The sequence below is a fragment of the Chionomys nivalis genome, chromosome 26 (assembly GCF_950005125.1).
Source record: "Chionomys nivalis chromosome 26, mChiNiv1.1, whole genome shotgun sequence".
Classification (NCBI taxonomy): Eukaryota; Metazoa; Chordata; class Mammalia; order Rodentia; family Cricetidae; genus Chionomys; species Chionomys nivalis.
Window position 1 is genome coordinate 24,569,188 of NC_080111.1, and position 24,318 is coordinate 24,593,505.

A 24,318-nucleotide genomic window follows, 5' to 3' on the forward strand; every position below is an offset into this window, starting at 1 on the left:
ACATTTGAGAGGGCAATGTGTTCTGCTTAGTCTATTGATCAAAACGTTAATCTTAAAGCACAAAAACCCTCACAGATACACCCAGAGAAATGTTTAGCCAAATGTCTGGGAATTTGGTAGTTCAGTCAAAATATTTTCAGAGAAATACATATTCTTTTTTCTACTCCGCGGTGCCAGCCTCCTGATCCTTTGTAACTCTCAGTGTTCCAGACATCTGTGCCTGCTGATCAGAAGGATGCTTCAAGGTTACACATGTCAGAGAAAAGCTAATGTCATTTTCTGTTCACATGTGTTTTCTTAAGGCTGACTGGACATTACATTAGTTAAATAATAATTTATAGTAAATATAGCACGTGCCTTTCAATAGAATGGTTAAATATTTTCCTGAAAGAATACGAGGGAATAAAGCAAGGAGATTTCAATGGAAGGAAAACTCCAGGAATGAGCTGTTGGAAGTACTTTTGATGTTCTGTTCAATCACATACAGCCTCCACTATGTGGAGAGTATATGACTTTCTCAATACAAAGTCGACCAGACATTTTCTTACAAAAACTTAAAAAAAAAAAAAAGCGGGGAGTTATAAAATGCATTTGCACAGTTTGTGATTTTTATTGCAAATGAAGTCATGGCCAGGATGTCAATGGTTTGAAATACAGCAGTAGGATTGTTTCCCTTCTCCTGGGGAGCTGGAGTATAGCATAAAGAGCACTTCATGGAGGCTCCAGAGAGCCCTGGGAAGAAGAATAAGCCCTTTGACAACATTACAACATAAGGTGATAACTTTAGGTTAGTCCTACATAATAGACAACCATAAAAAGTAATTAGGATTGAACACGTAATCTAGTGAAAAGGGTAAAACCTTTTTTTAAAGAAAAGTGTGTAAATTGAAAGGCATTTGGCTAAAACCTAAATTAAATTATTTTAAATTGTAAAGAGTATTTATTTTAAGAAGAACAGACTATCTTGTATTTTTCTGGTACAGATTTGTACCACCTTATTTCTGTCACCTCCCATCTTATCAGGATAACTGACTTTAAAATGGTGCAAAAATCTTTCTTATCATAAAAAGTCCATGATACAGAAAAGATAAAATGTGCAGTAAGCATTCATATAGAACCTGTAAAAGGGTACTTATAACCAACATTTTCACATATTTTTATAAACTAGTGCTTATTTAGTTTGTGTGATTGTAAGGGCACCACTTGTGAACTATGGTGGGCATGCCAGGTCAGAGAATAACTTGCAAGAGATCTTTCTTTCCTTCCATCATGTAGCCAAGGCTCAAACTCAAGAAGTCAGGTTTGGCAATGTGAGTCTTTACTTTCTGATCCATAAAAACCACATAGCCATACTACCTTTCCCAACATTTGTGAGCAAAACAAAATCTTTCCAAAAATCCAAGCCCCTTTACTTTGTATTACAATTAAAAGTATATTGCTATAAGAGAGTAGTAATACCAAATATGCATCTTTCTGCTCATCCATTTACTTGAAAACATGTTCAGTTCAAATGTAGTAAACGCTTAAATGTAGTGCTCACTGTAATATGGACTATTTTTAGGTTTGGTTGTATTACTGTATATGTATTAGCATTTTGTCTACATGTATGTATGTTCTAGATGTGTATGTCTTGTGCCCATGTTAACCAGAACAGCGCAGTAAATTTCCTGAAAATGGAAGTGAGGACAGTGTGAGCTGCATGTAAATGCTAGGAACTGAGCCTAGATCCCTGCAGAAACTGGAAGACTTCTGCTCTAAATGCTGAGCCATTGCATTCAAGCCCTAGGAGACGGTTTAAGTTTAGTCTTTTTGCTGTGATAATTGATATCTATTGTCTTTGTCTCAGGTGCATACTACATTGCTACAATAGTCTTAACAAAATGTTGTTCATTTCTGACAAGAAGGCAGCATGTGCGAATACATGAATTCTGGAGAAACGGGATTCATTAAGAGGGTACAGAGGGTCATACTAATTAATCATTTTTAAACGAATCCCATATAGTAGCTGAGGTGCAACTTTATTACTTTTAAAGGAATGAAATAATAATAGAGTAATGACCTTCTGGAGTTGGAATACTATAGTTATATATGTTTTATTTTATTGTAGATATATATTTATAGTTAAGGTTAGCTGAAGAAAATAAAATTATGAGAACATTCAATCTTACTGGAGTAATTTCTGAAACTCTCATAAAGTAATGAGTAAAACACCCTAGAGTTCTATGAAGAACCCTGTCACCTTAACCTGTAGAAATGAAAGGCTCGGCTGTTAAAACTCTGAATAAACAATATGACTTGATGTTACATAAGGCTCTTTGTATTAATTCTTGTTCTGAGCCTAATTATTTTGAATTTACACCTGAAAAATCAGTAGCTTTTAATCATCTAGTGCGTATGTGCATGTGTGCATATGGATTTTTAGACCTAAATGTGTGGGCTATGAAATTTTAATAGTAGACAACATAAATTTTAAGATAATATTTCAGATGCCAGTGAGAGGAGTCTTTATGAAGATGGTAGGGAATCCACTGTATTCTAAAGAGTGTAAGAAATTTGTTTAACAACCTAATTAAATATTTGTATTTTCCATAATAAGTAATTGCAAAAAAGGTCTCTCTTGAGAATGTCAAATCTCTTTAAGACCTATGGCTTTGCCTAAATTCCCATGGGACATAGATACATTTCTAGAATGCACACTACTTAGGAACAGTTGTCACTGTTGGTGAGAAATTTACTTTTCTCTCCATGGTGAGTAGTTATAAGTGACCCACACTGATTGCGTAGATGTGCACCAAACACTGACTGGTGAAGGACCGGCCTGCCTGGCAGACATTAAGATGAGAGTAGACACACCAAGTGAACATTGTATAGTCTCTGAAAGCTTCATGGGTATTCCCACAAGAGCACACTGGGTCAAGAAGGGTTCTAAATGGATTTTGTGTAGAATAGCAATTCCATTAACACTTGGCACTACAGCTCCCAAATGGAAGTGCTTCTGAATAATGGTTTATTTTATTCTTTATAAAGATAAACACAGTAGGTCACTGTTCAGAGAGGCTAACACATTTTGTGAATAAATCCACTCTGAAAGAATAATATAGAAAAGCCTCACTGTCCCTAGCATAGACCTGCCATTTCAGCTGATTGAAAAAAAAAAAATCTTAGATTTTGCATTCTCCTTTTCATAGTGTTACATTGTGGTTCACAGTTCCTTAAGTTTACAAAGTCATACTAACCTCTTGGTAGTCGGTAAACAGAGTCTGTTCACATAAGAAAAGCTAAAAATTTACACAGTATTGTAAAATATTGCAAAAAAAAACCAAAAAAACAACAAAAAAAATTCCAGGAGAGCAGGATAAGAATAACCAAATTACTTTGGAAATGGTGAATTATTCTCCAAATGAGAATAAGCTCCTGAAAAGATACATTAAGTGTTTCTTTTGTGTTTTGTGTGATTTTCTATCTCTAAACAGACTCTCAGTCTTCATATTTAAGCCTTTGTTTTTAAACAACCTATTCCTGCATATAACAGACATAGAGTGCTCATTCTCACAGCTTGATGTTGATCTCTTCTAATAAGTCCTAAGCTACCGTTCAGTTTCTCATCTAATATCTATTTTCTGTGACTTATCAGCAGACAAAGGGTCAAATTTTGTCCCTGCACATCCACATAACTGGAGAAAACAGAGGTTATGGACTGATGGGGTTGTGCTGGCCAGAGCTCAGCCACTTGTGCAGTATTTGGTGCTCAGCACTTTACCTCAGTCTCCTGGGATGCAGCGATTTGTGTTAGTTACCATTTAGCCTTTTATTTTTTAAATAAGATCAGAGAACCATCATCTATGGCTCTATCAACATCCACTTGTGCTTCATTCCTTCATTCCTGATCTCCTGCGTGTCTGCAGTGTGCACTTCTCCTTCTCTTCACCTTCATCCTGGAGCCAGATCTTTTCTGCCAGACCCCACATTCAAATCAGAAATCTCCTCTTATGTCCTTCTTTCCCCCTACTTACCATAACATTTGATTGTTTTGTTAGTAACTATCTTTTAGCTCCAAATTCTATAATAAGCTATAAGTATATAAAGCAAATATGTGGATTGTTAAAGTTGTAGGTTTTCCTGCTACCCTTCCGAAATGGTCCATTTGGAAAGTCACAGAGGATGACCAGGTGACCTGATTTACTATGAAACTTCTCAAGGTGGTAAGACTCAATCAAACCACTTTTTACAAATCACCAATTTTAAAGTTGGAACCTAGACTATAGGACAAGAGTCAAATTTTCCTCCAAACTCTCATCCTCGTATGCCTTTATTTCCTCATCTCTAGACCGGAAGGAGCTCCTGAAACAACATCGCAATACTTTCCTAGCTCCTTTCTATCCTCCTTTACTTCAGACTTACAGTTACGCAGAAACCACATTCAGTGTTGAAGGTGCTTTAGTAGGACTTCACTAATTAGGATTCCTCTCTGTATGCTTTGAATACGTTTTGTTATCATTGGTTAATAAAGAAGTTGCTTTGGCATATGGAAGGGCCTAATGGATCGTAGGTGGGAAAACTAAGCCGAATGTAGAGAGAATGAAGGCAGAGTCAGCAGATGCTATGTAGCTACCAAAGGAGAAATACTCCACAACCGTCCCAGCAAGCCACAACCTTGTGGCGTTATACGGATTAATAGAAATTGGTTAATTTAAGATGTAAGAATTAGCTAGGAATATTCCTAAGCCATTGTTCAAACAGTGATGCAGCTAATACAGTTTTGTGTGATTATTCGGGTCTGGGTGGCCAGGGAAACCAACGTGCGTTCTCCACGTAAACTCCTCTGGCACTGCTGGGAGAGCAAAGTGATTCATCTGTCAGAGCGAAAAACATTTCAGGCTTCAAAGGTCTTTCTCAACCTGCTCTCGGACTTTATTGAAGTATAATCTTTCCTTCAAGAACCAAATGCTGTCTTATTGTCGTTTAAGTATCATTTTGTTACGCTCGGCTCTTGTCCCAAATAAGATCACAAGTGATGGAAGGGTTGTGCTTCATTTTAGCTATAAAACCGATCATTTGGGAGCAAGATAGAAAACACAGGTGCTACATTCATTCTTTATCACTACATGGAGACTTGAAAAGTCTCAGTAAACATAAGACTTGAAGAAAAAACTAGGAAGGGGAGGATAGAAGAGGAAGAATGCAAGAATGACAATCTGGTGTCCAAAAGCTACAAACCACAAGCCATACTTACACACTGTTTATTTTAGAAGTGTCATACAAATCTTATCTTTCCGTGAATGATATCATTTATGAATAAAATATGAACAGTTACTATTTCAAACAGCAAATAATTTGCAGCCCAATTATCTGAGCAATTTTGATAGAGAGTTTCAAGTATAATATTATAAAGCCAAACCACGTACTTGTTTGTTTAAAACATACACACATGTGCACACACTACACACACACACAGAGACACACACACAAAGCTAGGAACAAATGAAGTTGATAAGCCTACAAAGTGTGGTGTGTGGGCAGAGTGGAAAGATGGTTATTATCAGAAGGGCGGAACTGTAGTACTTAGAAGACATTGGCACTGGATCAAGATAAATGACTGGGAATGACCAGAGTTACATCTATTTGAGTCAGGAAGTATAAATAAATAAAAATATCATACAGGGAAGGGGAGGAGGGGGAGGAGGAGACGGAGTAAGTGATTAGGAATTGAGTTGAGATTTCCACTCTGGAAAAGGGATTAGCCGGAAGGCAAGTCGAGAGAAGAGTGTTGCAGTCATGCTTAGTCCTACCTGTAGAGACAGGCATCCTCTCTAATGAGTACCTCTGGGAACAAGAAGTCTCAAGCCTTGCAGCAGCACTGGAGGTAATGGGACCCTCCCTCCTAAGCAGGAATGGTAGGGCTGCACCTGGTGTTCAGAAGTGGCACCGCGTTATCCCAGAGGTGCAGAGAAACTGGAAGGAGTTCAGAGGGAGGAGGAAAGAATGATTAAGATGCAGAGAAAGATGATTTGTGATGAAAGATTAGAGCACTAAACAAGCATAGCCTGGCTGAGCAACAAGCTGATGGACAAAGAGTTTATCTGTGAATTATTAACAACGTACACACTTTGGAGAAAACGTACTGTTTATCCTAGTATCTGGAGAAGGGTTATAAAGAATAATTGCATAGAGAGAAAAAAGGCAACTCTAAAATTAGGAAAAAAGGAGATACAAGTGATAAATATCTTTTCCTGATAAGGAAGACACAGTGGTGAAGCAATGTCAGTCTGATGATATGACTAAAATAAATCCATACAACACAAAACAATGTTTTATTCCAGGACTCAGGAAGTAAACACAGTAAAAAGAAAAATCAAGGAATGTGTATATGCCACTGCCAATTCAAACTCACCATTCAAATGAAAAATCTGGTTGGTTCTCCACATTTTCTTTATGCAAAGCCTTTATTAATTAATAACCTGAGCTGGTAAATTAGTGCATCATTTTGCAGAAGGAAATTAAATAAAATAGGAAGATAGACCATTTTAATAATGCTCTCAATGATTTTTATGTGGGTTTCTAGAGGGGTATTTAAAATTGTGAATTATAAATGAATCTCATATATAATCAGACCTAAGGATAGATATGGTATCTTGAAACACCTATCTGTGAGAGTAGACAGTGCATCACAGAAGAAAGCAGAGTTCCCAGGCAGAAATTCGCCCATACTAACAAATGCTGTTGCGTGCACTCATGAACCACTGTGCTTCCTGGACAAATCACTCTGCAACACCCATCCCCTGGGAGGAATCTGAACTGCTCATACAGATATTACTTTTGGATTATGATATTTGGGTTAATAGCCACCCATGTTCCCAGTAACACATACTAGTCCTTCCTTAAAACCCAGAGTTCAGCTTTCAGTATTTGGGACAGAGCAGATGCCCAATACAAAAGTGAACTGAAAGAGTTATATTGATCTATCATGTATTGCTCTGTTATATTTTACTTGTTGGGAAACTTTTATTTGGAAGCTTTGAGAGCCAATGAAATAACAATATGTACTTGCGGCATACATGTTTATACTTTGTAAACATGCACACATGCCTTTCCTCTCTGGTCAGACACATCCCCTAGTGTCATACCATTCTCCATTGGACAAACACTGAAGCCGAGGACTGAACATGTGACTGAGAAGCCAAGGTCAAGATGACAAGAAAAACAAGAACATCAAAGACCTGAATTTTCTTCCTGCTGATCCTGGTGTCTTCTCTCCACACTGATTCTTATATGATTTATAAGGCAAATCATAGCATCAGAATAAAATTAACTGCATATTCCTTAGACACAAAAGCACAGCTTTACTGCAAGGTTCTTGGAAATCTAATACACACAGTTATTAAGCATAATAAAAAGGAGATATGACAAAATAATAATTAAATATATTTTCATAGCTATCCAATATGTGTAAATATTTGTTTTCATAAGAAGACTTTTTCCCACAGAGTGATATACCAGAGGTGATGGGAAAAGACAAACGGAAGGGTCCAATGACTGATACACTCAGAACAAGCAGACTTTCTGAAGGTGCAGCTGGATGAAGCTGAGAGAAAAGGGAAGATAATCTGGAGAAGGTGTTCCAGGAGGGTGGGGCAAAACCTGAGGAGGAATGTGGAAAAACAGAGGAAGCCCTGTCAGGTTTCCAGACAGTGAAAAACAAGCGTCAGTGAAAAAAGACATTTGGCAATAACTTCTCAGCTTTGCCAAGGAACAATCTGCAGAACAGAAGGTCCAAGTAGCGGGAGGAAATTCTTAGCAGAGGCAAATAGCATCTTGGAACTGGCTGAAAGGAGAAGAGCATTTAAATGAAATACAGGAGTAAAGAGACTGTGTCAGGCATTGGACATCCACAGCAGGGGTTTGGAGGCTGAGGACTTCCCAGGAGTTGAGCCAATGACATTAGACGAGGGTGTACCACGTGGGACAGCGGGAGGTGGGTGCATTCAGAAAAACAAATTTCTGCCTTGAAGGAAATAACAAAACTATAAATGAAACAAATAGTTACCTGAATCAGAACAATATAAAACAACGTACACATAGAAAACCAAAGTAGCAACTATTCAAAATCTTCCATGAAAGCCAGCCAGTGTCTCTAGCAGTGAAGGTTGAAATTCCCGAAACCCAGCTGCCTGGTCCATGTCCCACTCACAGCCCTTGGCAGAAAGAATCTGGAAAAACTATTTCATCCCCCCTCATGTCTTAGTTTTTTGACAAGAGAACAGCAGAACGTTGTACCATTTGCCACAGAATCAGTAGGAGAATTAAGATCTTAAGGAGCTCAGCGCTTGTCAGAGAGTGAAGTGTCTGATAAAAGGTCAATTTTCAAAGTCTTATGATACTGGAAAAAGTGAAATGGGATACAGAAGGAAAAAATGTAAAAATAGTATTTTTTAAAAGGCATCCAAAAAGGAAAGATGAAAGGGGCGTGGGAATTAAATGCCGCACTTTTAAAAACCGATGAATAAGATGTTGCTTAAAGTGCATCAGCTCCAAGGGTGTTTACTAATGTAAATTTGTGGAAAACGGGCAAAGAAGTCACTTATTCCTGAAAGACCCAATTCAGAACTCCGTTTTCAAAAATCATTCAAAGAAGCTCTCTTCTTCCCCTTCCCAGAACTGCCTTAAAACAGCCAAGCGTTTCAACCCAGATCCAAATAAATAACCAAGCATTTCATGTTGGAATGCCATTCAAAGGCAGCAAAGTGACTCCTACTAATCTCTCAATAAAGTCATACTCCTAGTCTTAAATATTTACTTTGTGAATTTAACAATTAACAAGGATACTAATGGTCACACTATGGGGTATCTACTCTAAGTAAACCTTACAGGTCACATTTCAGACTCTGGAGGATAGATATTCATTTTAATCTCCGTTAACTTGTGTGAAAGCCGATGCTCAACAAACCTTAAGCCAGTGTTTCAAGTTTTCGGTCATGCAGATGCAGAGCCTGGACTTGAATGGAAGTCTGTTTGAGGAAAAAGCTGAACTTTTAGCATGGTAATGTCTTCAGCGACGGACTCGAATTGAGTCTCTACATCCTTTCATCAAATAGCCATGCAGGAATTAAACTAGTATGTCAGCTGGTTATTTATTTTTCAGCTAACGCTTCCATCTATGCCTGTGCGTATCAATCTATATGTTTGTCTGAAATCTTGTAGAACTTGAAAAACCACATTTCTTGGTCACTAAGTGGCTAGACAGAATTTAAGAGAAATTCTCTTCTCTGGTGATCAAGCAAAAGCCTCAGCCATGACAGATAAGCAGTCCACCACTGATAGAAAGCGGGCCTCTGGATCACGTAACATTAAGATTTTTAAAAAAAAATAAAATAAAGTATTCTTATTCATTCTCAGTTCTCATAGTCTGAGCATCCCTCCAAGCTGCATTTGATTTTCGTGTTTAATGACACATGGATCATTTCATACAACGCAGCCTCTCAAGTCAAGCCAGTTACTTCATCTGTGGCTAAAGTGAAGAAAGTGAGTTGATGTAGTACAGAAAGTAAACTTCGAGTGCACTTTCTTGAGAGACTAAATATCAGTCCCCAGGGTGGAGCATAAATAATGCAAAATACCTGCTCTCTATTGCCTTAAGATCTTTTCAGGACATTTTTGGCAGTGTATAATTTTAACTTTAAATATTGACTTTAAAACAAAGCGTATGTAAGATTCAACTCCAATGTATTTATAGCTGGTGAGCAAATGCAATCTTTCACTCAAAAAGATAATGTACGCTGAAATAAAACATGTTCACAAAGATCCAAAATTGAAGCAGAATGTAAGTGCTACACAAGATACATAAAACATATATGAAATAATAATAATAATAATAATAATAATAATAATAATAATAAGCTTTGTGACTTGTGAGGAGGGCAGGGGTGAATAAAATCAGGGTGATTTCATAGTAGGGATGTCGTTTAGCTGGAGTGTGAAAGTATATAATATTTCAAGAGACATATAAGATGGGGCATGAGAAAAGAATGATGTAATGGCTTCATCAGGTTAAGATAAGCATAGACAGACTACAAAGTTAGTTCTCACCACAGTCATGACAAGACAAATTGTTTACACTGGGTTCTGCCAGCATCCATGTAGGAGCAAACAATGACAATGAAGTGTAAATGGGACGAGCAACTTATTAGGGGATCCCCAATGTGGGAGAAAATCACACAGCACTCACTGTCAGCACAGCAAGTGCTCCATGGCTCTCCAGTAACAAGGTAGAGACAGAAGCTGATTTTTAAAAACCCATGATACAGAACTTTATAATTCATCTAAGCTCAAAGAATGGCATCAAATATTCCTGACACCTTAGGATGAAACAGGAACAAATGCCATGTTTAGAATCACAATCTATTAACAGAAGATGTAGCTGAGGAAAACATACCCTCAAAACTGTAAATGTTTTTGTAAGGAATAGATTTGCACAAAAACACTTTGTTTAAAAGAAAAAGAAACAAAGAACCAGGCATACCATTTCATACGAAACACATAGGCTCTTTTCTTTAATTTTTGAGCAGAATAAACATAGATTTATTAAGTAAAACTGAGAAAGAACTCCCAAGAGTGGGAGGGTGTGCAAGGGAATAATACCCACATGTCATCTTCCTGAAAGAAAATCATATTACTACATATATTATGTTGTGGGCTTAAACTGGAATGTTACATACTCCAACAACTTCAAAAAAAGCATGAGGTAGCAACAATATGTTTGTTCGACTCTGCTTTCTGTTGCTGTGATGAACATAATAACCAAAACCAACTTGGGATAAGGGTCTATTTGACTTACACATCCCGATAACAGCCCATCATTTAGAGGAGTGGTTCTCTACTTCCTAATGCAGGACACTAGAATATAATTCCTTGCATTGTGGTGACCCCAACCATAAAATTATTTTCATTGTTACTTCATAACTCTCATTTTTTCTATGAATCTTAGTGCATATATCTGTGTTTCCTGATGGTTTTAGGCAGCCTCTGTGAAAGAGTCATTCATACCCAAAAAGGGGTCAGTTTGAGAGCGACCAATTTAGAGGAATTAGGGCAGGAATTCAAACAGGAGTGGAGGTAGGGATAAAAAGGGAAGATGCTTATTGGCTTGCCCATTTTGATTTCCTCAGCTAGGTTTCTGATATGCCTAGGATTACATACCCAGATGTAGCTCTATCCTCAGTTAGCTGGGCCCTCCTACATCAATTAACAATCAAGAAACTATTCAACAGACATTTCCACAGGCCAGTCTGGTAGAGGCATATAGACTAAGGTTTTTATTGCCAAGGTGTGTCAAGTTGACAACCAAGATTAACCATCTCTATGGCTAATCACGTGATGAGGTTTAATTGCTTTAAGGGAGATAATTTTCATCCCTCAGTGGCAAAACTTTTTGTGTACCCCATATACATAGTGAGGTAAACCTGTATGAAAATATACACCTAATTGTTCATTATTATTTTTAGTTCTTTTTAATTGTATAGCTTTCTGTGACATAATAAGTACATAGAATGAACTATTTCTGACAAAGATTCTGGAATACACTATACCAAATTAGACATGTCTACTGATAAAAGATCAACAAAAGTAAGAATTAGGAAAGACTAAAACATATCGCAAAGGTTTAACACAGTAATGCAATGAAAATGGAAATGAGAGAATGTTTAGAAAAACTCTCTAAACTAACTGAAAATAAAGAGTAAATGAAAGTGGTAACAACAACGCTAACATTGAGTATGGGTCACTCAAAACCAGACATTAATTAGAAGTATGAACACACATAGACTCATTTAACACCCCTGGTGACGAAGCCATCTAATACCATTATTATTGTCATTTTTCTGATGTTAAAATGCAGGCAAAGGGAACCATGGTGAGTTTTTAAAGGCTGTAAGCAGGCAGGTAGCAAAGACTGGATGGGAATTGGGGCAGAAAGGGCCTGTCTTACCTTACGCTACAGAAGACTGATTAGTCTGGACCCTTAAGAGTACTTGTATATACTGCCAGGCAGTGGTGGCGCAAGCCTTTAATCCCAGCACTCGGGAGGCAGAGGCAGGTGGATCTCTGTGAATTTGAGACCAGCCTGGTCTACAAGAGCTAATTCCAGGACAGGAACCAAAGCTACAGAGCAAACTCTGTCTCGAAAAACAAAAAACAAAAAAAAGAGCACTTGTATATATATGATAGTGGCGCACGCCTCTAATCCCAGCACTTGGGAGGCAGAGGCAGGCGGATCTCTGTGTGTTCGAGACCAGCCTGGTCTACAAGAGCTACTTCCAGGACAGGCTCCAAAACCACAGAGAAACCCTGTCTCGAAAAACAAACAAACAAACAAACAAAAAAAGAAAAAAAAGAAAAAGAAAAGAAATAAAGATGTCAAATAAGTCACAAAAACAAATAAATAAATAGAACTGGTTTATTCTTGCCCTTTTGCTTTTGAAGCCCTTGGAAAAAGTGAAAGTCTTTAATAGAGACACAAACCATTTTGGCGTGAATGAAGAGATGAGAAAGGACAAGTGGACAAATTATTAGAAATTCTTCTTTCACTATAATGGCCTGTGGAGATGATACTGTCAATGAATAACCATAGATTTGTACATTTGTGAGAATGTGACTACCATTTTAACATGAACTTGGGTTAGTTTTATATAATAAATGCACCCTTAAGAACTCCACAAACTGTCAAGTTCTCCCTACATAGATTTAAAGTGAAAATACAACTATGCAGAAGAGAGTGTTTTCTATCATTTCAGCAGATTCTTTTAAAGTTCATTTAAAATTTAGGAGATTATTATTCCAGGAAGGATGGAATTTCCCCTTTACAGGAAAATATCCACAACTGAAAGATATAATGTAATAAATAAGTACAAGAAATCAAAGGAAAATAAGAGCGAACACCTGCTTCCTGGAAGGGTTCTGATGAGCACACTGGGAAAGGCATCCGTTGTTTCTATTATTAAAGGTGACCACACCAAGAAAGAATGATGTTGTGCAGGAGTGTTATCTTTTGCTTTGTTCACACCCAGATGAGACATTAAAAGCATTAGGTTCAGATAAATCTGTACCTCCCACAGACAAAAAGTTACGGAAAGCAAATTGTGGCTATATTCTTCCTCATTGAATGCTTTTTTTTTTTTAATAAGGATGTTTATTTTGCACTGAAGCACAACTACAATTGAATAATTTGAAAGTGTTCTCTACATGTTTTACTACAGTTCAATAGCAAAAATATATAAATCAATGTATGATACTTTAGAAAACAAAAACAAAACTCTGTGACAAAAGACCAACCTCTGCAATCATGCAAACTCTATACATTATTTCATATTTTGTGTGTATGTATATTAATATAATTGAGCATCAGTCTTTAGACAACTTTATATTTTTTACAAGGTAAACAGAAAAACATTCTCTCACCAATATTTAATAGCAAATAATACTTAAATTCAAACCAATTTGTCTTTAGCTTGAGTCTCTTAAATGAAAGAAATTTCTATAAATTTAATAGCAATATAAAAGAGCATATACTCACATATGACAGAAAAGTAGAAAATGAGCTTACATTTGGTTATTTTTGTAGAAAAAAAAATCTTTCTGACTGTCCTAAGTGATTCAGAACACCATGAAAGACACCTCATGGAGCCATTGAACACTTGGTGATAGAGCCATTGAACACTTATAAGTTGTGAGTCTCCTTGAGTCTACTCTGAGTATATAAGGGCAATGCCTGAGAAGAAGCCAGACTTGTGTCTGCTACCCTCGAGCTCACTGCATAAGGGATGGCACAGACCAGGGAGAAGGCAATTTCAAAGGCCAAGTACACAACCAGATAAGGCAACTCTAACACAACTTGTACTTTCCCGACATTTACTGCAATATATATATATGCAAAATAGAACTTTCTTCTTTTGTCCCAGAAGTTTCTTTTCCTTAAAAAAATTTACTTAACTCTCCAAAACATTGCTACCTTTTATCTATAATTTAACTCATTAAACCTATCACTTATAACATTATCTTCTTTGTAAGTTATAGTATATGCAATCATTTATAAACACGTGAAATCATATATAACCTTATGTTCTATACAGAAATGGACAGAATTAGATTAATTAGAAAACATCATAAAATTAATAAATCATACACATTTAATTGCAATCATTTGTTGTAATGGATCATAGCTGAATATTCTCCATGAATTTACCAGGAAAGTTAGTTTGTTTTTCTGGAAGTTGTCACTGAGATGTGGGCATTAGTTCAGCCTTACCTGGCTTCAGGTTTCAACAACTCCTGCAGAACACACCACATTTGTAAAGTACATGCTGCCATCACCAAGAAGCAGAAAGATTGCCTTCTCTAGCAGTGAAGACTCTTTTACCATGTGATGTCTCAGTGTGTACCTCTGAGCACAGTGCCGTCAGTGTGCCATGGCCACAGAGCTGAAGCCCGGGGCTATTCTACTTTGAATTCTCAGCACTGTCTTAAAATAGACAAGTTGTCCATTCATGTTTAAGGAAGGAAGGATGGGAGAGGGAGCAGGAAGGAAGAAGAGAGGGTGGTGAAAGGCACACAGTAGAAATTTACACCAGCACATCCCCAGTCTCTCTGGAGTTAAGAAATTAGGAGACAGTTTCTCAGGATGTTTTTTAAAAAATCTGAAACACAATCACTACATGAACCAACTTTGACAACTTTACAGTAACTATTTCTTAACTAGAAAGATGTCCAAATAGATTTGCTGAGATTGAAAGGTTATTAGGCCTACATTTCAATCATCTCCAGGGTTAGAATTTTAAAAAAATGAAAAAGAGAAGCAAAAGTTCTCTGGACCTCATCCTGAAAAAGTTCAACAAGTAGAGTTCTTAAATTTTACTCATGGTTTATAAACTTATCAATACAGAAGATAACATTTCCACTTTGAGAAAATATCTTTTTGGAGGGACTGGAGAGGTTGCTCAGCGTTTAACCATCCATCATGAGATCTGTGGCCCACCTCTCACCTACCGGCATACATACAGGCAGAAAACTGCATACATAATAAATAAATAAATCCTTTTTTAAAGAAAACATCTTTTAAAAGATCAAGACAGGACTGCTACCTAAGAGACTTATCACAGTTGTCTCTAAATCATAGCCTTTTGGAAACACAAAAATCCCATTTGCAGTCATTTAAAGATGAAGTAATTCATTGCACGGTACTCGCATGTATGTTGAGGTAAATGTTCAGGATATATGTTTTCTGGATTGGCATACTTAAGGAAAAGAAAGACTTGAATTGACTTTTGAAAAACTGAATATTGGCACACAAAGACAGGATGAAACAAATTCCATCCTGAATTGATACTGTGATTGGTGTTGGACCCAAGGTTTCATTTTAAGAACAAATTTGGTATTGTTTCCCAAACTAAATAAGTGGTAAGGGAGTCATGGCTATGGCTTCTCTTTCCATAGTGTGTCAGTACATCCTGGGATGAGACATCATTGACTGCACACCAGTGATGACATTGGCTGCTTCTCATCTCACGGAACATCAGTGAAGACAGAGCAAGGAAAGGATCCAGTGGGGACAAGGAAGTAAGTAAGAACCACCTAAGTCAGGACTCTGTTAGCTTGGTGTGGCTGTTTTCCCCATTTAATCCTGGGTTACATATACGGAACAAGAACTGTTAATCAATTGATCAATGCAATCTTTTATTGATGACTGAAACTACCCAAAAACCCCACAAATAGCCTTGCAGGTTCTATGGGAAAATTCCAATATTATTATTTGAAAACAGATTTCCCCACTAAATATTTAGAAATCAGTATGACTTATATCATTTCCTAAAATACCTTTGGAGAGGCAATTTGTTAGATTTATGCAGACTAGCACACTAAAGGATAAATAAAATACCATAAAGAAAATATAAATTATCTTTTAAAAGAAAATAACAGTAAGGATTCTGAAAAGTCATAAAGTAGCATATTTTATCTGTTCACTGAAAGCTATATATTATACATATACATTTGTGTATACATACACATGCAGAGCAAATATGAAATTTTCCTATCTAAGGTAACAATGCTCCCCCGAGAGTCACAGACTATCTAACAGAACCCCCAACACCAGGCATGAAAAGCCCTATTTTGGGTTGTTGGTCAGTGTTGAGGAAGAGAATCCAGAAACATTATAGGCTTCTGCTGTAACACTTGGCCACCCCCCAAATGTTGAAGGTAGCTTCTATTGATAAAGATATTATGTACATTGATCCTAGCTCCAGAGGATCTGACACAGAGGTCAGAGGATCCTTGCTGACTTCAACTGCTCCATCTTGAGAACTGGCTTTGAGAGACTCAGGAGTTGCCGTGCAGGATCCCAGGGGGGTAAAGTAACCAATGGCCTTAGCACTATGATGCTTATGAACCACAACAATGACCAGCCTGGCATGATGACTCCAAGAATGTAATATGGAATGGATATAGAAAAATGAAAAAGAGGCAATAAGTTTGAAAGGGAACAAGAAGAGTACATAGAAAGGTTTGGAGGGAAGGAAGAGAAGGGTAAAACTAAACAGATTTTGTATAGACTGCTTGGGTCTTTTGTTCATTGTTTATATTTTGAGACAGGGTTTCATGTAGCTCAGGACAAACCTAGACTAGTTGTGTTACCGAGGCTGGGTTTAAAATCCTGATCCTCTACTACTGAGCCTGTGTGTACCATCATACTGACCTAAGGGCTTCAATCTTTAAAGTTTTCTTTCTCTGGCTTCATTCAACGAACGTTATCCTCAAAAACTTAGAATACAAGGTTTCCATCTAATATAAATTTTGTATAAGGTTCATATACAAATATATGTGTATAAACTTATATATTTGTATGTATAAATAGTGCATTAAAATTTATGTATAAATTACACATAAATATATTCTGAATGTATTCTGCATATAAATAGTAAATGAAATATTGTGTATTAATCTACTCTCAAATTCTCATGGTTGGATCAAAACCGTTCAATATTTTTCCTATGTATTTATAAGAAAAGCACTTTTGTTACCTGAGAAGTTGTAGGACTTTCTCTCCACTATCAAGCAAGCAATTCCATAATGGGTACATCTAATGTCCATTGCTAACACTCTCTAGAGAGTGTTAAATCCTACATGCTGAAGGTCCAATTTCCAAATCAGCAGTCATCTTATATACATAAGATGCCAGTTGCAAACCACAGGTTCTTTTCCAGTGCTCATGATCAACCACCTACAAATCTACAATCTACAACAACTTCACTGGGTTGGATGAATTTTCATGACAATGCATGGGGCTTGGGCCCAGACAATGACTGATTTAATGCAAAGGGCTACATAGACCAAAGATAAATGAAGGAAATGCATGCACTGTGTGTCTTGGAACAGGCATAGGCCATGAAGTTTCTGGGCATACCACACACCAAGCACCTCCATGTGTTCAACTATCCAATTGCCTAACTCTTGCCCCCTGGGCTGTGAAGCCTCCATTGCATTGGTACAACTTCTAATAGACAAGGTAGGAGAGCTCAGAATGGCTTGTGTGCATATTCTGGCTTCCCTCATCTCCATCTGCTCCCTGTCTCGTGCTTCCCTCTCTCTCTCCCTCCTGCTCTTTTGGCTGTTTTTCTTTCTTTTAAGACAAGGACTTCTGTAACCGAAAAAAAGCATCAAATCTACCATGTATCATGTATCCAAAGATGGCCTTGAACTCCTGCTGCTCTTGCTGCCACCTCTTGAGGGTACAGGACAGGTATAAACCACCATGCCTGGCCCAGTGCCTTGGTCTCTATGCACAGAATTTTTTTTCCAAGCTAAGATCCTTACTCTATGAGGAGAGTCTTACAACTACTATCTGACAAGACAGTGCAGAAATGTCTTTATATGCAGCAAGTGGTTCATTTCTATCACATGAGTTGGGAAAAGAGTTATAGATGCTAATATATACCTTGAAATCCAGTTCATATAGATCATAGCATCATAGTAATCAGAGGGTAATACTGAATATTCCTATGAAAACCATGTGGCAGAATTCATGTCTACCCTATTTGTAAAACATTTTATTTTTGTGAATAGGTTCATAAATTATTCATACAATTTATTCTGATAAGCACTCATAAGCAAAAGTGATAACTGTGAGAAGAGACAAGCTTATAACATTGAGAAAGACACTCAAAAGTATTTTCCCAAAGTAATTCAGAACACTATTTAATTTCAGTTCCATTTGCTCAGAAATGACCATGACCTTAAAGTTCAAGTTCAGGAAAATATCATTGATTAACATATTTGCCACTACTGTTTAGTTTCACACCAGAGTATTGTCAAGCAGATGATACAGCACTGGATAGAGACTTACATTTGGTACTATTGTCCTTGGAGATCCCCGGGGCTGAGATTCATCTCTGAGCTCTCCTTGACCCTGCTTCTTGGCAGATGGGGACTGAACTTTCCTTAGGTAACTTGATTCCATAAGGGCAGCATTAAGGCTTCCTGCAGAGTGCCCTGAACATTTAATAGAGAGAGAAAAACTCCAGTGCTCCCTTCATAGCCAGACAGTTCAAGTACGGCCAGTACATCACTGGTGTGTGGTCTAGAAACAGTCTAGTCTCTGGGCATGAGACTGCTTGAGTCTGGGATTATTTCCAGGTCGTCAAGTGAAAGAGCAGTGGATTAGATCATTTTGTTTCCTTTCACTTTCTTATGAAGCATACTAAAATAGACTAGCTCGAAATATCATGAGAGTAAGACCATTTGAGAAAAGGACCCAAGAACAAAGCCTAAAAGGAGAATGTAAAGGGACCAAGTAGTGGCCACATGGTGGATATATTCTGGGCCAAAGGACGGAAATAAAAACAGGCACATGTTAGAAGGAAACGGGGCATCCTTGTAGAGATGTTTTAATTAGTCTGTTGAACAATCTGTATCTGTATTTGGGGATGGAAAACTACATCAAGGAAATAGGCAATGTTACAAACCCAACAGTGGAAAGGCAAACAGGGTAATGTCATTAAAGCAGGGTGGAACTAAAATAGGGATGCTTCAGGACACTGTTACTTAATGCTTACTGTCTATAACTAACTCCTTCTTCAGGACTGCTTGTATGGAGGCATGTTCCTATTGGGAACATATGCTATTGTCTATTATGTGTCTTCAAACTTCTTAGCAAGGAAGAAGCAAGAGCAGGAGTTGGAAAAGGTCGAGGAAGAGGATCTGTTTGGAAATATTATTCTGTTATCCAACTGCATACTTGAAATGGCAACCTAGAGATTCTTCCTTGAACTATTTCATCAGATAAAAAAAGGCAACACAAAATGATATAGATGAAATGGAAATCTATACAAATGTGTAATATGTACAGCTTGTGTAAGACAAGTCAAGGTGACACAATAATTTAGTGTGCCATATAGTGTTTGGTTTGTCTAAACATTTATTTCTAGAAATATTCCTGAGGTTAGTGTGATTTATGAACCCCGACAAATGGAGAAATGGACATGTATGGGGAGTAGTCTGGATGTAACTGGCTCCCATAATCTCAGTAGTTTGAATATAATTGATTCCCACAATCTCATAAAGAATAGCATTATTAGGAAGTTTGCCTTTGTAGGAGTGGGTATGGCCTGGTTGGAGGAAGTGTGTCACTAAGGTGCAGGCTTTGAGGTTTCCTATGCTCCGGATACTGCCCATTCTTGTTGCCTGAAAGATGTTAGACTCTGGGCTACTCGTCCAGCAGCACATCTGCCTGCCCATCGCCATGCTACCTGTCATGATGGTGATGAACGGTAGGTGAACTACCACAAATAAATGTTTTCTTTGGGAGTTGCTGTGGCCATGATGTCTCTTCACAGCAATAAAAACCTAAACTAAGACATCATGCAACCCATGTGTTCCATTTTGTTCCATTAATGACTGTCACACAGGATATATAACAGACACTCATTCAATAAATATTTCTTGAAATAAATAAAATACAGAAGATGAATGGAGAGAGATGGGCTTCAAGCGGAGACAAACACAAAGCAAATATATGTGTGGGATTGTAATAAAGCAGTGCATTGTAAACTATGCTCTATGATTCACTCCATATTCAAAGAGTCATGACGTGAAAAAGGAAAGGCAGTAGAATGTGAATGGATCACCTTCAGTGTGAGTGTGACAGGCTGAGTCAACCAAGCCAAAGCTGTGGGGAATCGATGACAGGATGATGGAGGAGAGATACACAGCCAATCACCTTTCAGTCCTTATCCTAGAGCAGCTTGGTCAGTGGTTTTAGAAGAACTGGGATGGAGGGAATTCTCTTCTGGACAGGTGTGTAGGATTGGAGTGAAAATTATTCCTCAGAAACGATATGCTGGGTCTGAGTGAATGTAGTGTAAGGGTCAAAATGGAAGGAGCTTGTAGTTAAGGGCTGGGAGCTGTGATGGCAACAAAGGAAGACAAAACCAAGAGAAAGGAGAATTAAATGCAGCAAAATCCTCATATGGCAAGAACAGAGGAATTGCAGGCCCCAAAGAGGCTGACACTGGCTTGTTTGGCTTACTGCCTAGGGAAATATACATGACTGTGCTTGTTCATCCTGATACCTATTAAGGTGCAGATATACCAGCATTTTTTACACACACACACACACACACACACACACACACACACACACAGAGAGAGAGAGAGAGAGAGAGAGAGAGAGAGAGAGAGAGAGAGAGAGAGAGAGAGAGAAAGAGACTCACACATATATACCTTTATACCAGACTTTGAGGGTAGTTCAGCATCTTTATTTCTGACTATTGGAAATAACATAGTAATACGGATATTCAAAAAGATGATTGTTGGTTATGGACATTATGATGTGTGATTGCTAAAAACTGGGGGAAAGGAAACCTCAATACAGTTGTTATTTTAATAACTGTGGAGTGAAGTTTACAGGATAGGAAGCGACTGTTCATTACACACTAATACCTTTTGAAATATGGATAATAATACTGCTTCCTGAAATATGAAAAGAAGTGTGCTGATAGGGATACAACAAAAGAAGGCTTTGAAACAATCAGGGTGCAGAGCCAGGGTGGAGGGTGGGGTAAGCAAACCCATAGTACATTAGCCCAGGCGCGCTGAACGTTTATTGAGTGCACATGTGTAAGCAGTGCATTCCTTTTCTATGCAAGTTATTCCTGCCAAAAGCTTGCCCTTTTAAAAACCTGAACAATGAGTGCTCCCTGCCAAACCTCATCGCAGAGAAGTCTAAGACAACAATCCCCACGGCTCTGCAAAACGTGAATTGAGCCAAAGACAGGGAGATGGTGTTTGCTCATCTGACTATCTGGCATCAGTACTTCTGAACAGCTACTTTACAGGTGATAAAAGCCCTCACTTCAAACAGAGCACAAGATTCTTGATTTGAATCGACTTCCCAGTTTGAGATGCAAGCATGTGTCTGATATTCTTTTACTGAGCAGATAGCTTTGCGTCCAAAAGTGTCTGGGTACCTTTATTGTCTACTAATCTGTATTAAAAACAATATGTAAACACTGACTAGGTTATAATAAAGAAATATAACAAGAAGGAATGACAAGAGACAATGTAGTCAAAATCAACTCTATATTAAAAAAATACATCAAGGCCAAAATCAATAATTCTACAATTGTATTAACATTCAGAGAATTTGTGCTCTGGTATATAAATTAAAATTTCAGACAGATGATATTTGAAATGATTATTTTCACTTTAAGGATATTTTTAAAATATTAATTTGGTTATAATTATTTTTCAGAAGTCAACAATTACTTGAAAATGTGTTCAGAAGAGATAAGAAGAACAACATGATGACCTTTTCAAAATATGAATTAAACATGTCTCCGTTATTGAAATTAAACATTTAAGAAGTCGGGGAGGAAGCGGAAATTTTTTTTTCAATAAAAAAAATAAATAAAATAGAACTAATAAAGGTAAAAAAAAACATTTAAGAAGTTTTCACAAAATATTGTTTAATTACTCATTTTGACTAAGGTAACTTATCATAGGTCAGACGACTTATGTTCATTTGGTTTTTGAAGACACAGTCTCATGCATCTAACTGACCTTGAATCTGTAGTTTAGCTTTGAACTCTTGATCCTCCTGCCTCCAGCTGCACAGTGCTGGGCTTCTAGGCATGTACAATGGGTGCAGGACAATTGTCTATATTCTGTCAATTATGTTTTAAATAAACGCTGATTGGCCGTGTTAAAACACAAGTTCAACAGAGACTCTAAAGCAAGTCATCACTAAACAATTATAAATATGGAGAAAGAGTAAAGAGCAAAGCCATAGACATGACAAAATGACACGGTTTTTGGCTCAATTGTAAAGGGAGCTGCCCACACAACAATAAACCAGGTTTTGTTGGTTTGTTTGCTGTTCTTCATTTGCTTGTTTGTTTCTCTCTCTGATCCTAGAGATTGAATCTATGGCCTTGCACATGACAGATGAGTGCTTTGTATTCCAATTTGAAATGGGGTCTTGTGAGTAAGCAACCAAAGCCAGCCTTAAGATTTGGCAATCTCCTTCCTCAGCAACTCAGTTGACTGAGATTACAGGAATGTGCCACCACATCTGGCACTTATGTTTGAAAAAACAACACATTCTTCTAAATACACATTAAAACAAAACTCAAAGCAACAACAACAAAAATGTACCAAATGTAGACAAGAACATTGTGAGAAAAATTGAAATTTTACTTATAAATCTCTCTCCTTGGAGAAAGAAATAAAGATAAGAAGGAGAACTTGTATTTAGAAGTATGTGTGTGAGTATATACATGCATCTAGATATGTATGAATGCATAATATAGACTCGTGTAATATGTAAGTACATGAAAATATATACATATGAGTACTCATATATATATATATGTATATATGTTTGTGTGTGTATAATAAATATAATTGATCCAGTGGCAAGAGGCACTCCCCTTTGCTGTCACTATGCATCTGCAGAAATACAAATATTCCTCAGCTTCAAGGAAGGTTTATGGAAGGAAGAAACTCCCTAGGAACCCTAGGGCATTCAACATAGTCATGCATAGTTATTGCACACATAGAATTTGATGGATAATAATCTTTAACGTATTTGACAGAGTGGGTTCCTTGAGGTTGAAAGAAAGAGAAAAGTCTAAGTATTCATTCATTGACTTTGATAAGAATTTTGGAAGACTAACCTTTATCTAGAATTGAAGACATCTGGGAATAATGATGGATCTCAGTAAAGTCGGCAAGCAACAGAAATACAGAGAGAAAACCCTTCTCTATGCCTTTAAACACTTAAGATTGATTCATTGATTACTAACATACATTTCATGACAAACTACAATAACATGATTTAGAAGATTTTGGAAATTCAGTATTCAATCTTACTTTGAAAAGAAATAATTATAAGGATAGCCAAGTCACTATATTTGTTTTTGCGATGATAAGATTTATTTTCTTCATTATTAACAGAAGACACTAGCAGCATTAATAGGATACCCAAATTAAAGAAAGTAATCAAACATTCAATTAACAGATCTTGGAACTTGAGAGATGACTCAGCAATTAAGAATATTTAACGGTCTTGCAGAGGACCCAGGTTCAATTTCCAGCACTCACATGACAGTTTACAACCATCTGTAACTGCAAGAGATCTGATATCCTTTCCTGATCTCCTTTGCACATGTATATGACAACTGCACAGAAATATATAAGAAAAAAATCCTATATACATGACATACACACAAACGCACACACACACACACCCGAGAGAGAGAGAGAGAGAGAGAGAGAGAGAGGGGAGAGATGTTAACACTGATGGGTACAGAATGGCTCACCTTTAGTATGCTTTCTCAATGCATGCTGTAAACATAATGTTTCAGAGAAGTGTTAGATTTCTATAAACACTTAGAAAATAGAGAAGTTTCCCTAAAACTCACACCAGCTTTCACCATTATCAATATTTTACAGTGGTATGGACATTCTCGACAAATAATAAACTATTAAGGAAATATTATCAGTTCCAAATTTATTTACATTTTAAGAAGAAGTCTATAGAACATTTCCATTAGATCCTTTAATCTATAACAGTATCTCAGTTGTCCTAGTTATTGATGACATTGGAGGCGTGAGGATTTCTAAATTTTCCGCTAGTGTAATTTGTCTCAAGTTTTTTTCTCTGGCGTTCATAGGATTACAGATTTAAGAAAGAGCCTGATTTAAAATGCACCACTTTTACTCACTCACATGAAGAGTACATTCCATCCATAAGATCTGTGGCTGTCGTTTTAAGTATGA

The 24,318-nt window shown here is 37.2% G+C and overlaps 1 protein-coding gene across 2 annotated transcripts in view; it reads right to left on the bottom strand.

The window, feature by feature from the left end:
- Positions 1 to 24,318, bottom strand: part of Sema3d (semaphorin 3D) — a 188,913-nt gene that overhangs the window by 156,838 nt on the left and 7,757 nt on the right. The window contains exon 1 of one of the 2 annotated variants that reach the window (XM_057758683.1): positions 14,297 to 14,355. The exons of the other annotated variant lie outside the window; for it this stretch is intronic. The gene's annotated coding sequence lies outside the window, so the exon portion shown is untranslated. Of the gene's footprint in view, positions 1 to 14,296; positions 14,356 to 24,318 lie in introns of those variants that run through there. 2 annotated transcript variants of the gene reach the window in all.